The following is a 21,909-nucleotide window of genomic DNA, read 5'->3' as shown; positions in this document are numbered from 1 at the left end:
TCTCCAGGCTAAACACCCCATCTCCCTCAGCTGCTCCTCATGAGACATGTTTTCTAGATCCTTCCCCAGCTCCATTGCTCTTCTGGGAGGGGAGAAGCAGCCCTCACAAACTCATTGTAGGAATGGATCTGCAGCCTCTTTTCATCTCAGATTGTTTGTGAGCAGTTGTCAGCTTTCTATGGCCATTTTTCTTAATTTCCCCAGGGATTTCTGTAGCTTAGGAATTGATCTTTAGCAAGCATTAAGACTCTAAATCATCTGTCATCTTGGTGGTATTTCTCTGATTGGCTGTCTATCTGGAGTGAACCAGCTTGCATGCTGGAAAGCTGCGATTCTTGAAGCAAGAAGTTGGGCATAAATAATAGCAACATCTCATTTGGATCTTGTTGTGTGTTCCCCAATAGTTGTTGAATACAGAATACAGAATTATTTTCAGTGTTTATGCAATTTCTTGTGGGATAATACACATAACATTAGAGGGTCTGGAGAGAGCAGCAGCCACAGGCATTTTATAAGTAAGTACCCACTGCCCATGGAATGTCCCTGACTCCCAACGCCGGCAGTTCCTGACAGACACGTTCAGAGCTGGGCTGAGCAGGGTGCAGAGCAGCACAGAGACCCATTTGAGGATCCCCCCACACAGAACACAGTACTCACAGCTGCCAATCCCCGTTTGTTGTAGTGAGTTTTTATACTTTGTAATACTTTGAAGTAGTTTTGTTTTGTATCCCCATATTTTTCCTAAATGGTTTATCCCAGACTGTACCCCCCTCCCTTTACCTGTGTTATCCCTCTCCTGGGATGAGATCATCCCCAAACCCCCACCCTGGCTCTCTGTCAATCACTCAGCATCCCATCCCCTCCATCCAGAAGCTTCGGTCCAGGTCGTCGAGTGATCAGCCAGAGGCTGGGAGTCAGCCCCCCAAGCCTTGCCCCATATGCTGTCCTATATGTCTATCCCCCAGTACCCATCCCTTAGGGTCACTTATTGGTTGGTAAAATGTTATCTACTTTTAGTTTCCACCTCCCTTTAAATGTGACCTTGGCCCATCTCCCGGGGCTCTCGGCAGGAGGCCCCCTGAGGTGCAGGAGCTTCCTTGGGATCCTAATAAAACCTTGGATTAACCCCTGCTAAGAGTCGGCCCTTTCTCTTCTACCGATGTCTCTGGTGTCTCTTGTGCTGCAAAGGCGCCCAGCCCAGGTGCCCTCAGCACCCTCGGGGCACAGAGAGTGTCTCCCCCCAGCCCAGGTGCCCTCAGTACCCTCGGGGCACACACAGAGAGTGTCTCCCTGCCAGCCCAGGTGCCCTCAGCACCCTCGGGGCACACACAGAGAGTGTCTCCCCCCAGCCCAGGTGCCCTCAGCACCCTCGGGGCACACACAGAGAGTGTCTCCTCGCTGTGTCGGGGCTGCCCCCCGGTGTCTGCCGACTCGGGACTGGCCCAGGGCTCCTGAGAGGCTCGCAGAGGGACCAAGACACCCATTGAACCTGGGCAGCCTGGAGAAGAGCCACTGCAGCCCCAGAAATGAGGTCTGCAGGTCTCATCTCAAAACCTGCCCACCACAGGTCACAGGGCAGTGCCACACAGAGGGAAACCTGCTGCGGGTGACAACCACACTGATAATGAAAGTGGGGTTGAGCACCATAAACTGTTTTCTCTTGCCAGACATGAGCCTGAGGGCTATAAATCTTGGAGGAGGCCTCAAGTGGGTCACCTGTGCCATTGCCACCTATTCCTGGGCAGGGAGGTGTTGTCACCTGTGCCAGCACCCCGGCTGGCAGAGCAGCTGGGGAGGCACGGCCGGAGCCACAGCCCCATCCTTGAGTCCAGCTGTGCCTGCTGGCATGGGGAAGGCTTTGCTGGGAAATCAAGGGCATTACTCACGTGTCTCCTGAGAGGAGAATCCAGCTTCAAGCAGGTGAAGTTGGCAGCACTGGTGGTTAGATAGAGTTTTCCATTATATGTTCCTGGTTGAGTTGCTTCTTGTTTAAACTGTTCAGGTGCTTTAGTTTCCAAGTTTGTTCTTTTCCTTGGCTGACATTTTTATTATTTTCTTTTTAAACAGGCAGGATGGTTCAGCTATTTCTGAAGGGCCTTGGAGAAAATGGTTATTGTTAAGTAACATTTTAATCTCTGTAACATTTTCTTCTCTTTGCATCTATGTATCCAGTTTCAAGGTATTCCAGCTTTAGAGTACGTGTGAAAGGTTTGGTTTCTTTGTGTATTTTTGGTTGGTTGGTTTGTTTTTTTTTTCATTTTCCCCTGTCCCTATGAAAATCTGTTGGACTTAATGCAAAGATAAGCTTTGAAAAACTGCTTTGATGGTTTGGAAATTTTTCTGTTTGTTTCCCCCCCCCCCCCCCCGTTTTGTCACCTAATCTTTTAGTATCTTTTTCCCGGTGTGGCCTTGATTTCAGCTCTATTCAGTTCTTATCTCAAGACAGCCCTGAAGGTGCTTGTGGAGAATCCTATAAGGGGAGGCAGAGTGAAAGCTACCGATAAGGCACAGTGACAACTACATTAAATTCTCCATATATTTTTGACTTGAAAATGTGCTGGGCAGGAGCTGGGAGGGGGCAGCTGGGGAGGAATATCCTAACAGGAAGATTCACTTTATGCTACATGCCGTATTTCTCTGCAATGCTTCCAATCACCTCCGTCAGGAAACAGATTAGCATCAATCCCTAAATCCCCTCCATTTTGTGATGGGGTACGGGGAGATGCTCTGCGAGTTCATGTCTCGCACAGAACAGTGACCGAAGGGTGGGCGCCTGTCTCCAGCGAGAGGGACGGCACCCGTCCGGACTCAGCCGACGGCACCAAGTTCACCTGTGCCGCTCTCCACCCTGCTGGGGCCATGCCGGCACGGGATGGGGGCACTGCGGCGGCAGGGGGCTTGTCCCATTGCTCTGCTCAGAGGGAAGCGTGGGGTCCATGTGCTGGGAAGGGGCTGCGCTCTCTTCCAGCACCCGCTCCAAGCGGCTCCCGCTGCCGCGGTCCTCCCTCCGTCCCCGCGCACCCAGCGAAGCACTGGGCACCTTCAGCCGCGCTACGGGATACGTGCAGGGCCTGGGGCGAGCTGCGGCCGCGGGAGAGGTCCCTGTCCGGCGTTCCCTTGTTTGTTTAGGGCGTAAAAACCACAAAAGAAAAAAAAAAGAAAAAAAAAAAAAGAAAATAAAGGGGGGGGGGTGGTGAAACCCTCCAATATCAAAAATCAGAACTTTTCCCGGCCGCTCCCGGTGCCCGCGGTGCCGGTGGAGCCGGCAGCGAGCGCCAGCGGGGCGGGCGCAGCTCCCCGCGGGCGCGCAGCCCCCTCTCCGCGCTGCCCCCCCGGCCCCGCACTTCCTGCCCGCGGCGGGGCCCTGCAGGGCCGGGCAGGGCGATACCAAGTGTCCGGCGCGGCGGGAGCGGCGGCGGCGGGCGGCCCCAGCGCGGGGCTGGGCGCTGCGCACGCCGCGGGGCGGCCGCGGAGCGGCGGTGCGGTGCGCTCCGCCCCCCGGCGCGCCCGCTGCCCCGCCGGGGAAGTTGCGCTCCGTCCCTCGCTCTCCCTGGTCCCTCGGCGACGGCTCCTTCCTCCCCCTCCCTCCCTCCAATGCGCCTCCCGCTCATTTCCTCTTTTCCTCCCCGCTCGCCGCCGCTCCGCAGGCGCGCGGCTCGCCCGGGCGCCGCCGCGGAGTTGTAGCTCCCAGGAAGCCGCCGCGCCCCCGCGCAGCCGCCGCCGCCGCCGCTTCCAGGCCGCCCCGGGACCCCGCTCCGCCAGCCGGGTAAGAAGCCGGGGCTGCTCCGCCGCTGCCCGCGGAGCGGCGCGGAAACTTCGGCGGGGTTGCGGGCGGTCTGCGCGCTCTCTCCTGCCGCGGCGACTGTCGGAGAGCGAAGCTGGAGGGAAGGGGGAGATTCCGGCTTTTGGCGGGGGTATTTTCGGGGAGAGAGGGCTCAGAACGTCCTGTCTGGATTGTGGGCGCGGGGCGCTCCGCGCATCTCTCACATCCCCGCGGGGCGCGGAGCGGGGCGGCTGCTCCCTTCGCCGCCCGGAGATGCGGAGCGGATCCAGGCGCCCTCTTCGCGCCCGGGGAATGCGAGCGGATCCCCCCTCTGCCGCCGCGGGGCTGCGGTGTCAGCGCTCGCCTCGCCCCGAGCGGAGGGAATTGCCAGCATTTCCCCTGGCCTTAAAAAACCCCAAGCCGTGTGTGTCTGTGTCCTTGCATGTCTGTGGGTGCATGGATATCTGTACATCTGTGTGTGCATATCCCCGTGCAGCCCGCGTGTGTGCTCGGCTGTGTGAGAGCCTCCCCGATGGTGAGGGGCGTTTCGCAGCTCTGCTTTATGGTGGTTAATGGTTTACCCGGAGAAGTTCCCGACGCATGAATGTTGCAGGGCCCTTTGAGTCAACTCCTACAGACCCGGACTTCCTATTGTCAACCTTCCCAATCGGCCTTTTAAAAATGCTGGCCTTTGCCTCTGGTGAGTTGGCTTTTTTGTCTGTCTCCTCGCCTGAGAGATGTTTGGGGCTGTGCTGGAAGCCGGGTGCCTGCGGCCAAGGTCACCCCAGTTCCCTGGAATCCGGGCAAGGGGGGACTCCCTACTCCTGTGAGGTTGTGGCAGCCAAGGCATCTGCCAGCCGCGGTTTGCATCAGGCTGCTGGGGGACCTGCTGGAGCACATGGCTCCAGCACACACTGCCAGCTGCCGAAGTAGGGAGAATTGCAAGAAATAAGAAATAAAACAAGGCAAGTGTGTTTACAAGAAAGTTTCTATGTAAATAAGTTCCTGCTCGGTTTGGGAAAAGGTCATCTAATGCATTGTCAGGAATGAAAGGTTTGCTGAGAAAAACAGCTGGGTGCTCAGTAGGTCTGTGTCTCCTGCTCATAGCTGGGTGATTTATACCTACGTGACAAAATCCTGAGCTTTTTCACAGGAATACTTGTAGTCAAGCACTATAGCAGAGCAATGTTCTGTAATCCCATTCTCAAGTAAAAATCTGATAGGAAGGTCAGATTTTCTCTGTGGGAGAAAGAAAGGAGGAAACAATCACTCCCTCCCCAAAATATTTTCTGTTTTTCCTAATGGGAGACATTTGTCGTAATTTTAGGTTCAAAAGCTCTTCTTGCCTGACATGAAATTTGAGCAAAGGCTGGGGGACTGTTTCAGCAGCCACTGATATCATGCCGTCAATGCTGGAGTCCACCAGCATTGTTGGGTACTTTGGGCCAGGGAGCAGAGCCAGGAGGAGCCTCAGTGCTTGTTCCAGGGCCAAGTGTCTACCTCAACTCCTGACCCCTCAACTCTTCTCAGATGCTTGGATGGGGAACCCTGTGATTCAGGTGAATGGATCTTAGAGCAGAGTGTGTTTGCCTTCATGCAGTGTGGTGGTGCTTGGGGAAGAAGGTAGATCATCTCACATTTTCCTTAGGTTTGGTGAGGAGGTGCTGGCCAGCCAGCATCACCTTGTCCTCACACCTATTCTCTGCATTTCCTTGTTTCTTGCCTTTCTCTGTGTAGAGGTGGAAGTGTAGGAAACTGTGAAGGGAAAAAATGGGTGCCACTGTCGAGTGGCTGTTGCAACACTGTCAGGAGCTCTGCTGAGGAGTCAGCTCTGCTGGCAAAAAAAGTGCTTTTGTTGGCATAGCTTAGCCTGTTCAGGGAATTGCTACAGTGCTGGAGTGGGGTTTGCTCTTGCAGCTGGCTGCTTGGACCGGCAGGAACTTGTGTAGACAAACCTTTCTAGCTCTCAGATGAGGCTGCCACTCTCTCGGTGCAGGCGATGCTTTGCTCGCTGCACGCCGCAGCTGGCACTGTGGTGCCCCCAATCTACCACCCGATCTCATGGCCATGGAAGTAACATGGGCAGTTGTTGGGAGATGGGGGATAGAGATTAATTTGTAGCCTAAACAACATTAAACTTGGATTATGACTCCACAAAAAAAAAAAAAAAAAGGAAAAAAAAGCAGAAAAAAAGAAAGCATGTGATCTGGGTTTAGAAATGTTGCAATTAAAAATCCACATGTGACGTGATTTTTTTTTTTTACAAGCAAGGCAACATTCTTCTGAGTGTTGATTAATTTGACACAGGGGAGACAAGACTGCTGGTAGACCAAAGGGGCTGTGTGAATTAAAATTCTATATCGTTGGGGTTTTTGCTCCCTTTCAGTGATGTGAAACTGTAAGCAATGATTTTGCGCTGTTTGCTTGTGCAAGATGCACTGATACTCATGGGAAGAGGATCTCACACTTTTCCCTAGAACTGCTGGAATTTCCTTCAAGCATGACTTTTAGGTCAGATTCAGGAAAAAATGCATTGTGTTTTCCAGTTAATGGAAGAAATATGGACTCTTCTTTTTAAATGTTTTCCACCATATTCCTAGGATGCTTTTTTATATATGGGATTGGTTTATTTTTTCATTATCTGTATTAGAAAATTGTTTGTGTCCAGTATCTGCATCTTCATTGAGCTTAACTAGGATACAAGTTAAATTTCTTTTAGCAAGAGGCTTATCTTACATTGTGTTAACTGTGTTACTGTGTTGTGTGTGATCCTACCCATGGATAATGAAAGGATTTGCTTTTGCAAAATTGTTGAAGTTTAGCTTTAATGAACAGAACTTGTTTTCAATCAGTGCCTAAAATTTCCATTGTTCCAATAACCCTCTATCAGCCGGAGAGTATAAGCAATGCAAACAGTTATCTTCACTACATCAGTCTTTTGCTGCATAAAAGGTTCCACAAGTCGGTTTTGTTTTGCTAACCTGCTAATTAACCCATTGATTTCTGCATTTCTCTACTCACCTGGATAGATATCCTCTGTCTGTTGTCATGCTCTGCTGGCAGAGTAATTGTGAATCCTTGAACAGTGAGGGCAAATGCCCTATGAGGAGTTCCTTACTTTACCTCTCAGAGTCTTTCAGTGGATAGGAGAGAATTTTCATCTGACTCTCCTGGAAATGTGACCTCTCTGGAAGTCTGGTGTTGCTTAATGACTGGGAGACCCACAGGGTCCACCGCAGGATGAATTATGCATTCTCCTGCTCTGATTGTGATGGAATTAGAAGGCAGGAGCTGAGGGGGGGAGGGCAGATCAGTCTTGTAATCTAAGAAATGTGGCAGTTCTTCTGGATTGCACTGCATGAAAGATGCCTTTATTATTATTATTAAGAAATGCTGCTTATCATTTGCACAGTAGGTTTGTAGATCCCTGTGAGTAACCAGTGTGAAAGAAATGGCAATGCTACTTGGGTTGTTTCAGTGTTTCTTGTCCTGTAGGTGTGTATATTTTTAAATTCAAACAGAGTAGCAAGTAATTTAAGGAATTCTCCCTGGTGATCAGTGTTAGTTGAGATACTTGGAAACCCATGCCAAGCAGTATTCTGTTCAGAAGATGCCAGCTACAACCTGGCCAGCCTTTTTCTTCCCTTGCATGCAATGTCTTCCCCAGTGATTGAGCTGCCTGTCTGAAGGGGCAAAATCTACTTGAAAAAGCAGCAAGAAACCTTAGACATAGCTGTAGTTGCATACACTTCAGGCATCAGCCTTTGAGAGCTTCTACCAGTTTTTTGGTGACTCCTTCAAATATGTTCTAAACGTTTTTTCTTTTTCTGCCCTCTGTTTTTAAAGGAAATCAGGCTGTCTGATGGGGAAGAGTGCAGCTTCATAATTGCATGTTTAACAGCTGGGGAGAAAAAAAGAAGGATGCTTGCTAGTATCTCAGTCGCTGTAATCTTAATGCATTCAGAGAGGTGTTTAAGCTGATGGTATCCCCTTAAATATGTGCTTGGGTTGGAAAACGCTGGATTGGTGACAGAAACTTCAAGAGAGGAAGGCATGGCTTGCACCTACGGAGATACTTGCTGAAAAACAGGCGTACTGAGATCCTGATATGTTTGCCAAGAGCAACAGCTAAACTTGGGCAGCTGGTTTAGCAATTAAATAATGTTTTTGTTTTGGACAATGGGTTTATCATAATGAATTAGCTGGTGGACTAGTCAGAGTGGCAAAGGGGTTTGTTTTTGATTCCCCAACCATGCAGTATACCTGCTTTGGGCACGTACTTCCCAGCAATGGAAGTGCAAGAAGCATTTCACACGAATTGTCTGGGAGTGGGAGCGTGTACTTGTGTGTCCCTTGTGTGTAAACTCCAGATTCTTGTAATCTCTTGAAAATAAAAACGTGACGGATGGTATAGCTTGGGCATGGAATAAGGAAATACATGGTGCCTTGTGCCTAGAAGTTGGCATGTGGCTCATGCAAAGTCATTTTAGAATAGTCGGGGGCGGCGGTGGGAGGAGGGAGGAAAAGAAATGCCTTCAGGGGGCTGGGAGCCAGGCGTGGGCCTGCTGCAAGCCGTCCTCGCCAGCCTTCCGCGCCGCTCCTCATTCACCTCTGCTCCGCACAGCCTGGCCTGGCTCTGCAGAAAGGAGCTTCTTCTTGCTCGGAGGTAGCAGGAATTTTTTTCAGGTTTCTTTTTTTCTTTCAAAAGGGCATTATGCGCAGGATGCTCTGTTCTTGGCAGCTCGCCCAGTGTGTGAGGGGAGAAAGCTCACTGGTTTGGTCACAATGCAGATAGCCACTGTCAAAGCCAGTTAGCATAGGCAGGGCATCCTTTCCTTTTTCTCTTAAATAAAGCTTTTTAAATTTTTTTTTTTAGCAGGCAAATTTAGTTTCTCCAAACACAATCACTTTCTCTTTCTTCAAACTTATCTGGGGAGAATTTCTTTGTAGGGCAGTTGGGGGTTGCTGGCGGGAAGCTGCCAGTGTGTGAGAGGAGAGTGGGAGTTCCATGGGAAGATGTTGTGGATGCATAACCATTAGCACCAACTTTGGTTATGAAATGTGTGTTCAAAAAATAAAAGCAGCCAAACTTTGCAGTGCTTAGGAAAGGCCTAGAAGCAACACCTGTTCAGTATGTTAGAAGATGTTTGAAAACCCTGTATCTCCCTGGCCAGAGCTGAAGGGAAGGCAGCAGCTTGAAGCCACGGCTTGGGAGCAGGGGCCTGGCAGGAGCTGCCTGGCCAGTGCCTGTCACAGGCAGCTGCCTTTCATCATCTGCAGGGTGATCAAAGCACTGTCCTGGAACAAGCTGGGCTTTCCGCTTTTCCTTCTAGCTTCCATCCAATTCAAGGTTCTTTTTCAACAGTCAATACCCCTGTCTCTTGTGTCATCTCCCTGATCTCCCCTCCATGGTGTCCTCGCTTCTAAAGCTCTTGTACTGAGAGAGCTGGAGTCACTGTACAAGGGCGGGGGGAAGAAAGTGGCATCAGTATAAAGCCCTCCATGGTTAGTCACCACAATTTTTCTTGGGCTGAGTTTTATTGCTCTTGAGCTCATGTATGTCATCTTTTCTTCAGAGGGGTTCTGGGAGGCTTTCCAGAAAATGGGTGCTCCTGTGTGGTAAGAGTTTATTAAAGGAGGCACTTATGCCAAATAAAACATGGGTTGAAAACACAGATGTTTGACAGTTGTGGAATCACATGTGTTTCTGAAAGTCAGAACCATTTAAATGGGAATGTGCACATGCTTGTGTCCAGCCTTTCTAGTGGCTTTGTGCAATGAACCCTGGATGGTTGCATCCAGGTGGAGGATTACAGACCAAGACCACCCCTGATGTAAGAAGCCTGATTTCCCCAAATCCCATGGCAAATTATTTCCCTTGGCTTAGGCTTGACGTGAAGCAAACTGGCTGAAATCAGTTGTGGGAGACCTTTTAATTTCAGGTGGTTCCCTGCTCATCAGCGGGGGATGGTTCGCTGGGTGCTGCACTCTCAGGGATGCTGAAGCCCCTTCTCTGGATGTCAGGAGTTTGGTCATTGCACCTGCCTGTCCCCACAAGGAGCAGAGTGTGATCCTGAGGTGGTGTGATCCTCCGTGCCTGGCTCATCCCAGGAGCAGCAGCTCTTCCAGGACAGTCAGGGTTTCTTCTAGGGTTATCAGAAGATGCATCAAAAGATAATTTTTTTTAATGGAAATTAGATTTCATTCCAGCTGAGGGTAATTGAAGCGGTGGTAATGGTCTGAAAGTAAATGAGATTCAGCTCTGTAGACTGCAGCCACAACTTTCTGTTCTGCTGGTGTCATGCTTCTTAAAGTGGCATTCATTCCTAAATCTGGCCCTAAAGCTCTGTTACAAGGAGCTCTGTTTGTCTCAGGAGACAGGAAAAGATCATGCTTTAATTCATTCTTTAGCCCTCATCTCCCATCTCCTTAAGGATTCCCTGAACCTGCAGGCTGAATTTTCCAGCCAGGTTTGTTCCCATGGGAAGCCTCCTGACCTGGTGGGATTTGTAAGGCAGCAAAGAATCCATCTTGTCCTGTTCAGATGGAGCAGCCCTCCAAAGCAGCTTGCAGTTTCAGGCTGAATAATCTGTGATTCCAGTAATGCTTCTTTACCAGTCACAAAGAAGAGAGGAATCTTTGCAGGGGAAATTCCATTGCTGACACCTGCCAAGGTACCACTGGACTGTCCAGAATGGAGGATGGATGCAATTGCTGAGCCTCTCACGGGGCGGGGGGGGGGGGGGGGATCTCCCTGTCTCTCTTCTGACAAAACGTCTTGGTGTACATGGGGTTTGCCAGATCTGGTCTGTTCAGTCACACCAACTGTGGTTTCTCTTCTCTCAGGTTTCCTGGTGTTTGTCTGTGTCTTTCATGGCCCCTGCTGGGGGCTGTTGGCAGGCTGTTCTCATGGTGTGTGCTGTAGCTTCCCAGAGGTCCTGTCCCTTAAGTAAGACACACTGTTCTGAACTGATAGCACCAGAAACAGCTGAATTTACTGAGTGCTTGCTTTTATGGGTGTAATTCAGAAGGCACAGTTTGGAAATGAAGGTGCACTTGCTGGCCATTTTCAGAGGTCTGATTTGTTGCAGGACATATTCAAATCTGATGGCTCAGATTTGGCTGAGCCATCACCTTCTGAGCACCAGGGGCTTCATAGACAGGTGTTGGTTAGTCCCATTTGTGTTGGGACATTTTGAATTAGCTGTGCTGAGCTTTGTTTTCAGATGTTTGATGCCCACTGCTGGTGCTGGGGTCTTCAATGTATCCCTAATGGGTTTGATGGCTTTTTATGCTTGGTGGGGAGACATGCTTCTAACAAAAACTTCTGCATGCTTGCTCAGTTCCAGGAAGGGATTGCAAAAACATTGTGGTAGAAGTTTTGGTATCCTTAAGGTGTATGCATGCAAAAGTCCAAACTGACTATTGAATATTAATGGCTCTTCAGTGGCTTGTGAGAAGTGTGCCTTGAGGTGGAGTAGCCTTAGACGGAAAGACGGAAAGACGGAAAGACAGACTGTGGTATGTGAGTACCATGAGGGGTTTAATGCTGTGCCTGCAGCTCTCCATGCCAGCACACTCCCTGTGTCCTGCCCGGTGTTCAAATACAGGGGGGCCTGAGGAAGGTGTGCAGGTTCTGAGCCAGAGCAGTGCCACAGGCTGAGCCACTCAAGGCCAGCCACCACTGCCATGTCTCTCTGTGACAGTGACATCCCTGTGCCAGGTTCTGTGGCTCTGGCTGCAGCCTGTGGCTGCTGTGCTGCGGGGCTCGCAGGTGCCAGTTTGTCACTGCTTGTCTCCTCGCCTCCCCCATCTCACCCCGCTGCCCACATCAAGCCATGGAGATGCCAGGCTTCTGCTCATGATATCAGCCTCCATTTAAAGCCATTTCTTAACTGGTAATCAGAAGTGGGTGAAAGGAGAGGGAAAAATCCCTGACTGGAGTAGCAAAGGTGACAGGTCTCAAAGACGTCAGGGTGGTCACTGTCAGACTTCTCCAGGAGCCTGGCTTCTCACAGGTCATGGCTCCCACTGAGCAAAAAGACAAGGGGACTTCCAGCAGGGTTACCCTGGTGTCCCTGTGGCTCCTGAGGAGGAGTTTGCCCAGATGTGTTCCAGAGAGCCCTGCTGCTGGCTGAACCCATCTGCACGTGCCCTGGCTGTGCTGGGACAGGCTGTGCCAAGGTGAATTGTGGGCTGCAGGAGGGCTGCCTGTGAGGAAGGGACAGCCTGTCCTGGCAGAGCAGAGAAGACCCCTCAGCTTAGAAAAATCTTTGTCACCTGAGGTTGATATTTTACAGCCTTTGAAACTGCAATTGATGTGTGCTGGAAGTTTTGTACTTAATGTTGCTTTTCCAGCTCTCTGGAGGTTAACAAGACACTGGTGCATCTGGTTTTTGCTTCCCTTCCAAGATGGTTTTCCCCTTATAAAGATGAGAGTGTGTAGATTTTTTTAAATTAATAAATGATTTGCCCAGGAGCACTGGTTTGTGATAAACTTAATTTAAATGCAGCTGCATATTCTGTAGCTGGAGTGTGGTTTTATGTAGCATAAAAGAGCCTCAATATGCAGAGAGGATTAAGGTTATGTGAGGCACCTTGGCTGTGGCATAACAGCTTATATCACTATAATTTGGGGTTTGAATTAATTCAGGTTTCATTCAGTCCTTGGAAAATTTTTGAACTATTTCAACTATTGATCTCTTATATCCCTCCATCTGGTATCTTAGCTAATATAAATTAGTCTGCTGTAATAAAAGGCATTTGACATTAGGTCCTGTGTAGCTGATTAGCAAATCTTATTTTAGCAGATACCTCCCTTCCTGTGACCTTCCTCATTCATTCTATCACTCCCAAATCTTTATTGTGTAACTTGAATGTAATGTTTAGTTTAGAGCATCCTATGAAGCAGGGAAATGCATCTCAAAAAGGGGCTAAAAAGGGGAAGAGAGAAACTTCCTGACCAATGAATGTGTAATTGCACAATTTAGTTAATTGTATTGGAAAAAAGTTTAAGAGGAAATAGGATAAATAACTGGCACTGCTCTGTCCCCAGCTGTCTGTACTGTGTTTAGCTGAAGGCTGATTGCTAGTGTGCAAGTCAGACCAGGCAGTATGTGGCATTTGTCAATAGTCTTCTTGGGAAAAAAAAAAAAAAAACCAATATCTAAGCAGCTCTGTGATTCAGTAAGGGAAGTCAGGAGGGACAGGGGCCAAAACTGACATATAATGCAGAAATGCAACCTAGAAATTTGGGCTGGGGGAATTTCTTCCGCCTCCACCGAGATGAACATGTGGTGGAGTAGCCCATGATGTGTTTCATGAAAGGCCAGGTTGGCATGCAGATTTCTCCTTTGCACAAGCTTCTTCTGGCTTCCGTTGATTTCCCTGCTGTTTCCCTGAACCTGGCAGGGATCACTGCTTGTTATGATGACATCAGTCAGAGATAAGACTTGTACAGAAGGCTTCAGGCTGTCAATGGTTTAACTACCACATTGCAGCTGTGTTCAATAAATAAACCTTTGGGAATTCTCAGAATGGGGGTTTTGGAGGTGTGGAACAACAGTTAGTCACTGCAGACCTAAGGTACTAATGTTGGTCCTACTGTTTTGGAGTCTGCTCCAAGTGTTTCTGTGCTACAAGGAGAGCTCCAGCAGAGCAGATATGCAATGAACATATATAGGGCAGCATGGAGCATTTTCTAAAGTCCCACAGGAAAAATCTAAGGCAATAGATGTGTTCATTTGGTAGGATTTCTGTGACTTCTGTGAGCCCACCTCTGATGTCTCACAGCTAAGGCATGGTGTTCCTGCTTGGGCAGGAGCGTAAGTCACAGCCTTCCAGAGAAGGATGTTGGTCTCTTACTCACTTGAAGAGTTTAATTTAAGCTCCCAGGTGAATATCTTGTGCTCTCAAGGACTTGTTGACTTACCTGATAGACTGATTGCCAAGGGAAACTGAAGGAAAGCAGGGCAGAGATTATCCACCATCCCTGCCACACCCAGCAGACCCACTCTCCTTTGTTTTAATCTGGGTTTTTGTTTGTTTGGTTTGGGTTTTCTGTTTGTTTGTTTTGTTTTTTTTGGTGTGTTTTTTTTGTGGAATTAAATTGTTTTGGGTTTTGTTTGGTTTTTTGATGGTACAATAAGGGATAATGGTTTTAAACAGAAGGAAGGTTGCTTTAGCCTAGATGGAAGGAACAAATCTTTTACTGTGGGAGTGGTGAATCATGGACACAGGTTGCTCAGAGAGGTGATTGATGCCCCATCCCTGGGAACATTCATGGTGACATTGGAAGGCATGCTGAGCAACCTGATCTAGTTGAAGATGTCCCTGCTCGTTGCAGGGGTGTTGGGCTGTATCACCTTTAAAGGTGCATTCTAAGCCAAACTTTTCTATGATTCTACCTCCACAATTCTTTGGGTTTTTTTCCCTGCTGAGGTGTGGACCTGGCTTTGCATTTCACTTCACTGTTGCAGGTTAAATTCACCAAGCAGTGTCAGGGTGGCTTTGTGAACAGATGTAAGTACCAGTGATACAGCAACAGGCTTCAGGTTGCACAAATTTATGTTGGAAGGTTGTCTAAGTAAACTGCAGAAGGGAAACCCTGGAGGCAGAGAGCTGGCAGGAATTGGACACGTGCTAAAAACGCAGGCTGCTTTACAGCATGTGAAATCAAAGCAGCCTGGGAGCCTCTTGAAGCTGTTCAGTCAATAGGTGTAGAAGGTGTTCCAAATAAGCAATATATGGCTTCCAAAGAATGTTTTGAACACCTCCCTGTTGCTATTTCCTGATACTATCAGTGCCTGGTGTTTCCTCCGTGCTCTGGCATTCTTACTAATATTGTAGTTGCTGAGGGTGTTGCAAGCACATTGCTTAGGTGAAATGGTAATGGAGAGGTGCCACTAGAGGAATCTGAGGCAGAAAAAAGGAGGGCAGCTGTGAACACAGCATCAATCTCTCTCAGCAGTACCAGCCTCTCAGGTGATGCACAGTCCAAGGTGTTTCTGCACTGCAGCCACAGCAGGGTATTGAGAAGAACACTTGAATTAGCTTTTACATTAGCCACTGTCTATTTCCCTAACTGTAGCACCCTGGAGGTCAGGAAGGGCTGCAAAACCTGCCCAGGAGCCTGGGCTCTCTTGAGTCAGGTTTGCAGTGCTCTTGGGCAGTGACTATCCTTTGGTGGCCAGAGTGAACTCACCAACAGCTCTGCTGGAATGTAGGGGCCTTGGGGCCTCTGTTTCTGCCAGGGAGTTTGTTTCCTGGCATTGTGGGTGGAGTCATATGTTGAGGTGGGTTCCAGGCATGGTGGCTTATGGGCTTGGTGTGAGAGATGGGGAGGAGAAGGGGGTGAGACGTGAGTGGCAAGAGACTGTGCATTAGAGGAAGAGGTCAGTGGACACACGGCAGAGCAGTTGGTCAGCAGCACAAGTGCTGGCATGGTTGCATGTCAGCAGCACAAGTGCTGGCATGGCTGCATGTGCTGTCTGGATGCATCCACAAGCACGTGCAGAAGTGAACAACCAAAGCTGAGGTGCAGTGCTGGGAGATGAGTGAGCTGGCTGGGGGGGACTGGAGGAAAGTTAGAGTAGAATAGAACAGCTCAGTTGTAGAGATCCTACAATGATCATAGAGCCCAACTGCAAAGCCACAGGACAATTAGCTCTTGACTGTCCATGGAGTATTGCTGCCCACACATGAAGGGAACAGCAAAACTGTGTGTCCTACAAGCCTTCATCAGTTTGTATTTGCAAGAAAAAGGTTTAAAAAACCCCACCCCATATTTATAAAATAGCAGAGTCTACTTGGAAAAGAAATTGCAAATAAGGGAGTGCAGAGTCTTAGTGTAGTCCTGGGAGTATCTCGGCTGCTGCGTGCGGCGTTTGCAGGCAGAGCACGCCATCCACAAACGTGGCAATGTTAATAACAGTATTGATTTGTCTTAATGCAGTTATGAAAGCTGAACCTCAGAGGTGTGGGAGGGCTTTATTGGTAATTGGCATCGTGACTGATGAAGGATAGTATCAACCAAAGGGGAGCAAATGGATGCTAGAACAGGGCAGGGTGAAACAGTGACCAGTACAGGAAGAAAGTGGCCACAGCACTTGAGGCTTCTCCATCGAGTAGAAAGAATCTGCTGAAAATGTAATGCCTATGACTCAAAGTAAAGGAATGGGGTTAAAATCACTTTGGAAAACAAGACAAAAGAAAAGGTGTCTGCAGTGCCTCTGGTACAAGCCAAGGCCTGTCCAAGGATTTTGCAGGACATGGCAGAGCTGCAATACCTGTGGGACAGGCAAGGGTGGGTGATATTTGACCTCTCAGAGGGAGTTTTACCCCTGTCAGATCAAAATATGTTCTGAAAAAATAATTTGTCACCTTGGTTTCTCAGGTGTCTCAATTAAGCTCTCTTTGTAAGGAGGATCTTTACATATAATTGTTTGGAGCAGTCTTCTTAAGCTTTTTGCTAGCAGCTCTGAAAATAGCAGACTGATGCACTCACCTCTTCCTGCCCAGCCTCCAAAAGTTTCTGACATCTCTTCCTTTAATTCTGCTTTGTAATTGAATTTCTGCCATGAGTTTCTTTTGCTAATTCATTTATAGCATACTTTTAATTGTCAGTGAATTTGAATACTGCATGGACTGTAAACATAGAAATTAATGTGTCCTATCCAGTTACCCTCTACTCCTGCAGGTTGCAACAAAGGTTTTATATGATTTCAGACATCCCTGAAAATCTTCTGGGATGCCAAAATTCAGCATCTGGACTGTGAAATTCCATTTACTTTGAGCATATAAATATGGCCAAATAATATTGCACTATTTGGCTTGTTGGACAGCGAAAGTACAACAATTTTGTAGCAGCAACACAGAAGAGAAAGTAGAAGTTAGTGGGTTGTGTTTCCTATTTTGCCATTGACCAAGTTCAGTCCCTATGTTGTTTTTCCATTGGAGTTTGTTTGTTTTGCAGCTTGGAGAAATAACATCCATCTCTCTGTAAGATAAGGATACTAAGTTTTTATCATAAAAAGATGTTGAATCTAAAATGATTTGCTTAAATGTTTTTGTTGCTGCCAGGTTGCAACATCTATGAGTGCCTGCCCAGGGATCTCATGAGTAACAGAAAATTTCATGGTAACAGAAAATATATTGGAATTTACTTCCTGGGAGCAGAAGACTGGTGTAATTAACACTTGCCCTGATGAGGCAATGAGGAGATGGAATTGCAGCGCAGTCACTCTGACTTTTATTACAGTCAGAGTAACTTTTTCTGGAAGTTAATAAATTATTTCCCACCTAGTCATCTTCTGGGTGCTTATGAGTAACAGTCAGCATGGGTTAGTTTGGAACAAATAATGTCAGACATGCTAATTACTCTCTGGAGCAGGCTAACATGTCCTGTAGATAGAAAAAGAGCAGATGATATGATTTACTCCAGTCCTAGTTAAGTTTTTTGCGATGTTTTGATATTCATAGAAAAAAAAAAACTAAGGAAAAGAAATCTGGTTGAAACTTATGGATAGTGCAAGGTAGGTGAGCTGATCATGATCCAGACTTAGCTTCTGTGTGTGATCAAGCTCAGAAGTAGTGTTGTGTGAGAATTTCCAAAAGTAGACCCTATGGCGTGGGTCATTGTTACTGATGCATTTGATAAAATACTCAACAAGTAGCACCAAACTAGGGGGTATCACAAGTACTTGGGGAGAGAAATTTATTTGATTTTCAAGTAGCTTTGGACAGAACCAGAAGATGACCTTGGAGGGTCCATCATTCCCACCAGAAGGCTTTTAGTGTGGGCTTGCATTTATCTCTGGTGAAGGGGTTGGCTGTACAGAACACTCAGGGGTGCTTGGAGGGCCTCCACTGAAAAGTGTGGTGGGGTCATGGTGGGTCATACATTGCTTTTGCAGCATCACCCTGCCCCAACAGCAGCAGACACATGCTTCCATAAACAGGGGGATGGACTTTGTGTACAGTGTTGGGATCTCCTGGTGCTTTGGCATTGCTGGAGTACTAAAGCCTGCTTGGGGCACTGCATCTGAGGGAAGATGTAAAAAATGGAAAAGGCCAGCAAGGATCTGAATAACAGGACTCAAGAGGAATGATGGGAAGGAATAAGGGTGTTTGGTCTGGAGAGGAGGTGTAGGATTGGCATGAGGAGTTTACAGTGTCAGCAAACAGCAGCAGCTTGCTGTAAGGGGAGAAATGTGAACCCCTGTGTCTGTAGGGGTTAGGGCCAGTGGAAATGAGTGTGAGTGGTATCATGAAAAGCAGGAACTCCAAACCAGGTAGGGATGGTGAAGTGTCAAAAGGAGGCTGTTGGGAGGCTCTGTCTGGGATGTCTGTGGCTGGGGTTTGACACTGGGCAGACCACATGCGTGTGCTAGGTTTGGGCTGGAGGCACCTGGGGGCTAAACACAGTGGGATTTTGTTTGCAGAAGTTACAGGGTGACTGGGTCAGACAGGGATCTGGCAGGAAAGAAGTTGGTCTATTGGGTTGGAGAAGATGATTTCTGCCCAGCTGAGCTTGGCCTTGCTGGTGGAGGAGAATCATGGTCAGCTCTGTGAGAGAGGGAGTCAGAGCAAGTCACTTGCTTTCGATTTTCTAATCCACAGATTTTGAGAGATTAGGAATCACGGGAGAAGGTGAACCTTGCTCCTGTGCTCTTATCTGTGACTCCTTGAAGGCTTATGAACCCTCAGCATTCAGAGCTGACAGATGCTGATGGGATGCAAATTTCTTTTTTTTTTTTCCTTGAGAAACATGCTCAGTGAAAGAAAAGTGATTCCTAACCTTTCAGAGCAACGCTTAGTGGCTGCAGTAAACTTGGAACTGGCTCTGTCATATTCTTCCTTTATTTTGTTCCAGTTTTTACATCTTGGTGTAGTAATATTCTGTGGTATGAGCTAAGAAAGCCTTCTGAATCTGAACTTGACACTTATTTATTTTGAAAGATGACTTTTTAAAAAAAATATTTAAAATAAAAAGGATGATTTCAACAGATTATTGAACATCAGAAGAATTTGCTGTCTGAATTCAAGACAAATCTGTACATTTTTCAACATGGAAATATTTCTTATTTCAGGACAAATAATAAAATGCAAATACACAACAAAGATGTTTCCCATTGTAGGGTAAGAACTGGAGCAGGGTTTTTGCATGTTTAGACTATTTCTGGGGTTTTTTTTTGAACTGGGAACAGTAGCTTTTACAGGAGAGGCCAAGAGTGTGAAGATTGTCACTTAGAGAAAAGCTGTAATGTAAAGCATGTTTGGTTTGTGCCTTCTCTTCCAGGTAATCGAGCCCTGTGGACCTTCTCTGAAGAGATTCCAAAATAGGTGGTGAGTACTTTGCAGACACTGCTCCTTTTGAGGTACTCTCTAATTTAGTAATAGTAAAACTAAATGAGAAATAGAAAATGCAGGCTCTTTGTTCTGCATTGAGGGCAGAAGTTAGCATTTGCTGAGTTAATGGTGTGCTTTAATTTTAAAGCTGGCAGGGCTAATCTTTAAGCAGGGGTTTGTTGTCAAAATGTTAAGATTTGCACTTAATAATAACCTTTGCACTAAAAATAATTTCCTGAGATTTCATAAGTGAACTGTTACATTAAAAAAAATACTTGATTTAAGGGATAATCTGTAAAATTACGCTGCATTTTTTACTAAAAGCCTACACATCCCACTGGGGCGGTGTTTTCTGTGTCAGAAAGCAACCTTAGGATTTTTTTCCCTTCTGTTTTGTCCAAGGTGTTAATCCAAAGGAATGCAACTTCCAGAGAGTTATATGAGCTGCATAACCCATGCTAATCTCTGCCACATGTGACTGATTTTGTTCTGCCTGCACCCAAGGCTTCCATGTATTTCATTTTTATGCACTTCGTTAGGTTCTTATTTGTGAGTAAGTGAAACATTAAATCAGTCAAGAGCTGCAGGAGGATGAGATTGCTAAGAACTGCCAATTGGTGCCATTGCAGGTGCAAAATGCCGATGTCAATCAGTGCAATTTCTTTTCCTCTGCTGGAGCTGGTCTCTCCAATGGTGCCAGCTGAGACTCTGCTCTGTAACACCCTTTGCTGTTTGTTTTTGTTGTTTCTAGAGAAATACATACTCTATTTCCTTTTTCAATTCTAGATTTCTTTCCCATGAGATGAACCAAATTATATAATTACCCATTAATTCCTCAGGAAGTTCATTCTTTCGTTGCATTTCCCTAGTGCACAGGATACAGGCCATTAGAGCTCTTGTGTGTTCAGACTGACTAATGAACCGTGGCCAAATGCCCCAAACCTCTAATGGACTCCTCTGTCTTCCAAATCTGTGCACTTCCCATAGATCAGATGCCTTTTGATACACATGGTCCCAGGCTGATTTGAAGTGTCCATATAGGTGAAATGTAGCCATCTGCACTGGTCATTTTTCAGGGCAGAGGAGGATGATGGAATTTGGTGTGTCTGTCAACCTAAATATATGTTCATTGTGCTAGAAAATGGTTACTTGGCATTTATAAGGGGCTTACTTAACACCCCTTAAATGTATATCTTATCAACTCCCTCTTTCAGCATTCCTTCCTCAGTAAGCTGTCTTATCCTTATTTTCTATATTGAGCCTTACGTTCTAAAACTTGAGTTTTACAAGCCCAAATCACGAATCCCAGGTGCCTTTCACCAGAATGCTCTTGTGAGCAGTAGCTTATGAACCCCTCCTCTTTCCCAGCCCTGCAGCTAGGATAGGATCTGTATTGTAAACCTGCATGGTTTGTATTGCTAATTTCTGTATTGGGACCTGAATATTCAGTGGATCTTCTTTGAGAGGTTGAAAAATGAAACAAAACTCTTCTTTTGAGGACAGAGAGGAGTATGAAATGGATGACAGTAATACCATGTGTGCGAAATCCAGGTAATTTAAAACTGTCTCTTTAAATTGTACTTAAAATTGGATTTTCTTGTTTTCTTGTTTCAGGTAACACCTGAACAGGGTATGAGTAAAAAAATCACTGGTTGATACTCCAGACTGTTTGTTTAATATGTCTGACTCCTAGGTAGTCTCTTTGGGTAGTGCTTTGAAAAGCTCCTGTGGTCTTTCCTGGGAGCTTGGGCTCCTGATGCACCTTTGCTAACAGAGCTTAGAGTTGTTGGGTTGTTGCACATCACATTTTTTGATGCTTCAATGCTCTGTATTCCTCGTGTTTTCAAGTTCAGGTGTGTCCATGATTTCAGTTTGGGAATTCATATGATCCATACCAGCAGAGGTACATCTCCAGAGCATAACAGCTCCTGTATGGAGCCTTACACTGGTCAGGCTGTATCAGTTCATGTTTAACATGAAGTAAGAGGCAGACTTGAAGGCAGACCAGTGCTGACCCGGATGGGCATTTTCCAAAATGTAATGTGTGGCCAGTGGCACATGGATGGCTTCAGAACAAAGTATGAAACTAAAATGTTTATGAGCCTGCCTGAAGGTAGCTTGAATTTTACCCCAGCTACACACATCTGGAAGTGAGGGTGCTGGCCATGGAGGGGGAATTGACATTTGGATGCTGTCCTGCTGGGATACCACAGGTCTGATGCAGCAAGCTGCTTACCTGTGTTTCTGCCTGTAAGCACATAAGCAGCTCTGGGCAGGGAAGACCAGGGAGCCAGACACATGATGGGACATGCACCCATCAAGGCCACCCTGCCCAGGACACCTGAATGCACAGCTGGGTCAGGGGCCCCGTGCCTTGGCCTGTTCCAGGGTGCTGCTGGGTGCCTGTGCTGGGAGGTCAGAGCTGGGATGTGGTCAGGAGTGCTGTCTCTGTCTGGGTGCAGTGCAGGGGGCTGTGGTGTTGGCATTGCTGTAACCCCAGTGCTGCTCTGGAGGAGCACATAAGTGGCTGTGGCCCATGGCCAGGGAAGGCAGAGGATGGGACGTGAGGTGGTGTGAGCATCATTTCAGAAACTGCCTGCTGCTAGCATGGACTTGGGGCTCTGAGTCTGGAACAGGGCTCCCCGCTTCTCTGGTCCAAAGCTGGTGTGTTTGATGCATGAAAGTGAACGTTTTTGCAGCCAGACTGACAGATCTGTCCTACCAAACTGGCTTTGAGAAACATTCTATTTTTAAACTGAAAGCTGAGTTAAGACCTCTGCAGCCTTTGTGTTTGTGGG

General features: G+C 47.4%; 1 protein-coding gene across 7 annotated transcripts in view; it reads left to right on the top strand.

Annotated features, from left to right (window-relative positions):
• HPCAL1 (hippocalcin like 1) overlaps positions 1-21,909 on the top strand; it is an 80,450-nt gene that overhangs the window by 12,379 nt on the left and 46,162 nt on the right. For 3 of the 7 annotated variants that reach the window (XM_054514289.1, XM_054514286.1, XM_036380148.2), the window contains exons 1-2: positions 3,512-3,766; positions 19,062-19,108. The gene's annotated coding sequence lies outside the window, so the exon portion shown is untranslated. Of the gene's footprint in view, positions 1-3,511; positions 3,767-4,378; positions 4,464-19,061; positions 19,109-21,909 lie in introns of those variants that run through there. The other 4 variants (XM_036380144.2, XM_054514287.1, XM_054514288.1 and 1 more) reach the window with 4 other exon arrangements.

This window comes from Molothrus ater, chromosome 3 (genome assembly GCF_012460135.2).
Source record: "Molothrus ater isolate BHLD 08-10-18 breed brown headed cowbird chromosome 3, BPBGC_Mater_1.1, whole genome shotgun sequence".
Taxonomy (NCBI): Eukaryota; Metazoa; Chordata; class Aves; order Passeriformes; family Icteridae; genus Molothrus; species Molothrus ater.
This window is presented reverse-complemented; position numbering and strand designations above follow the sequence as displayed.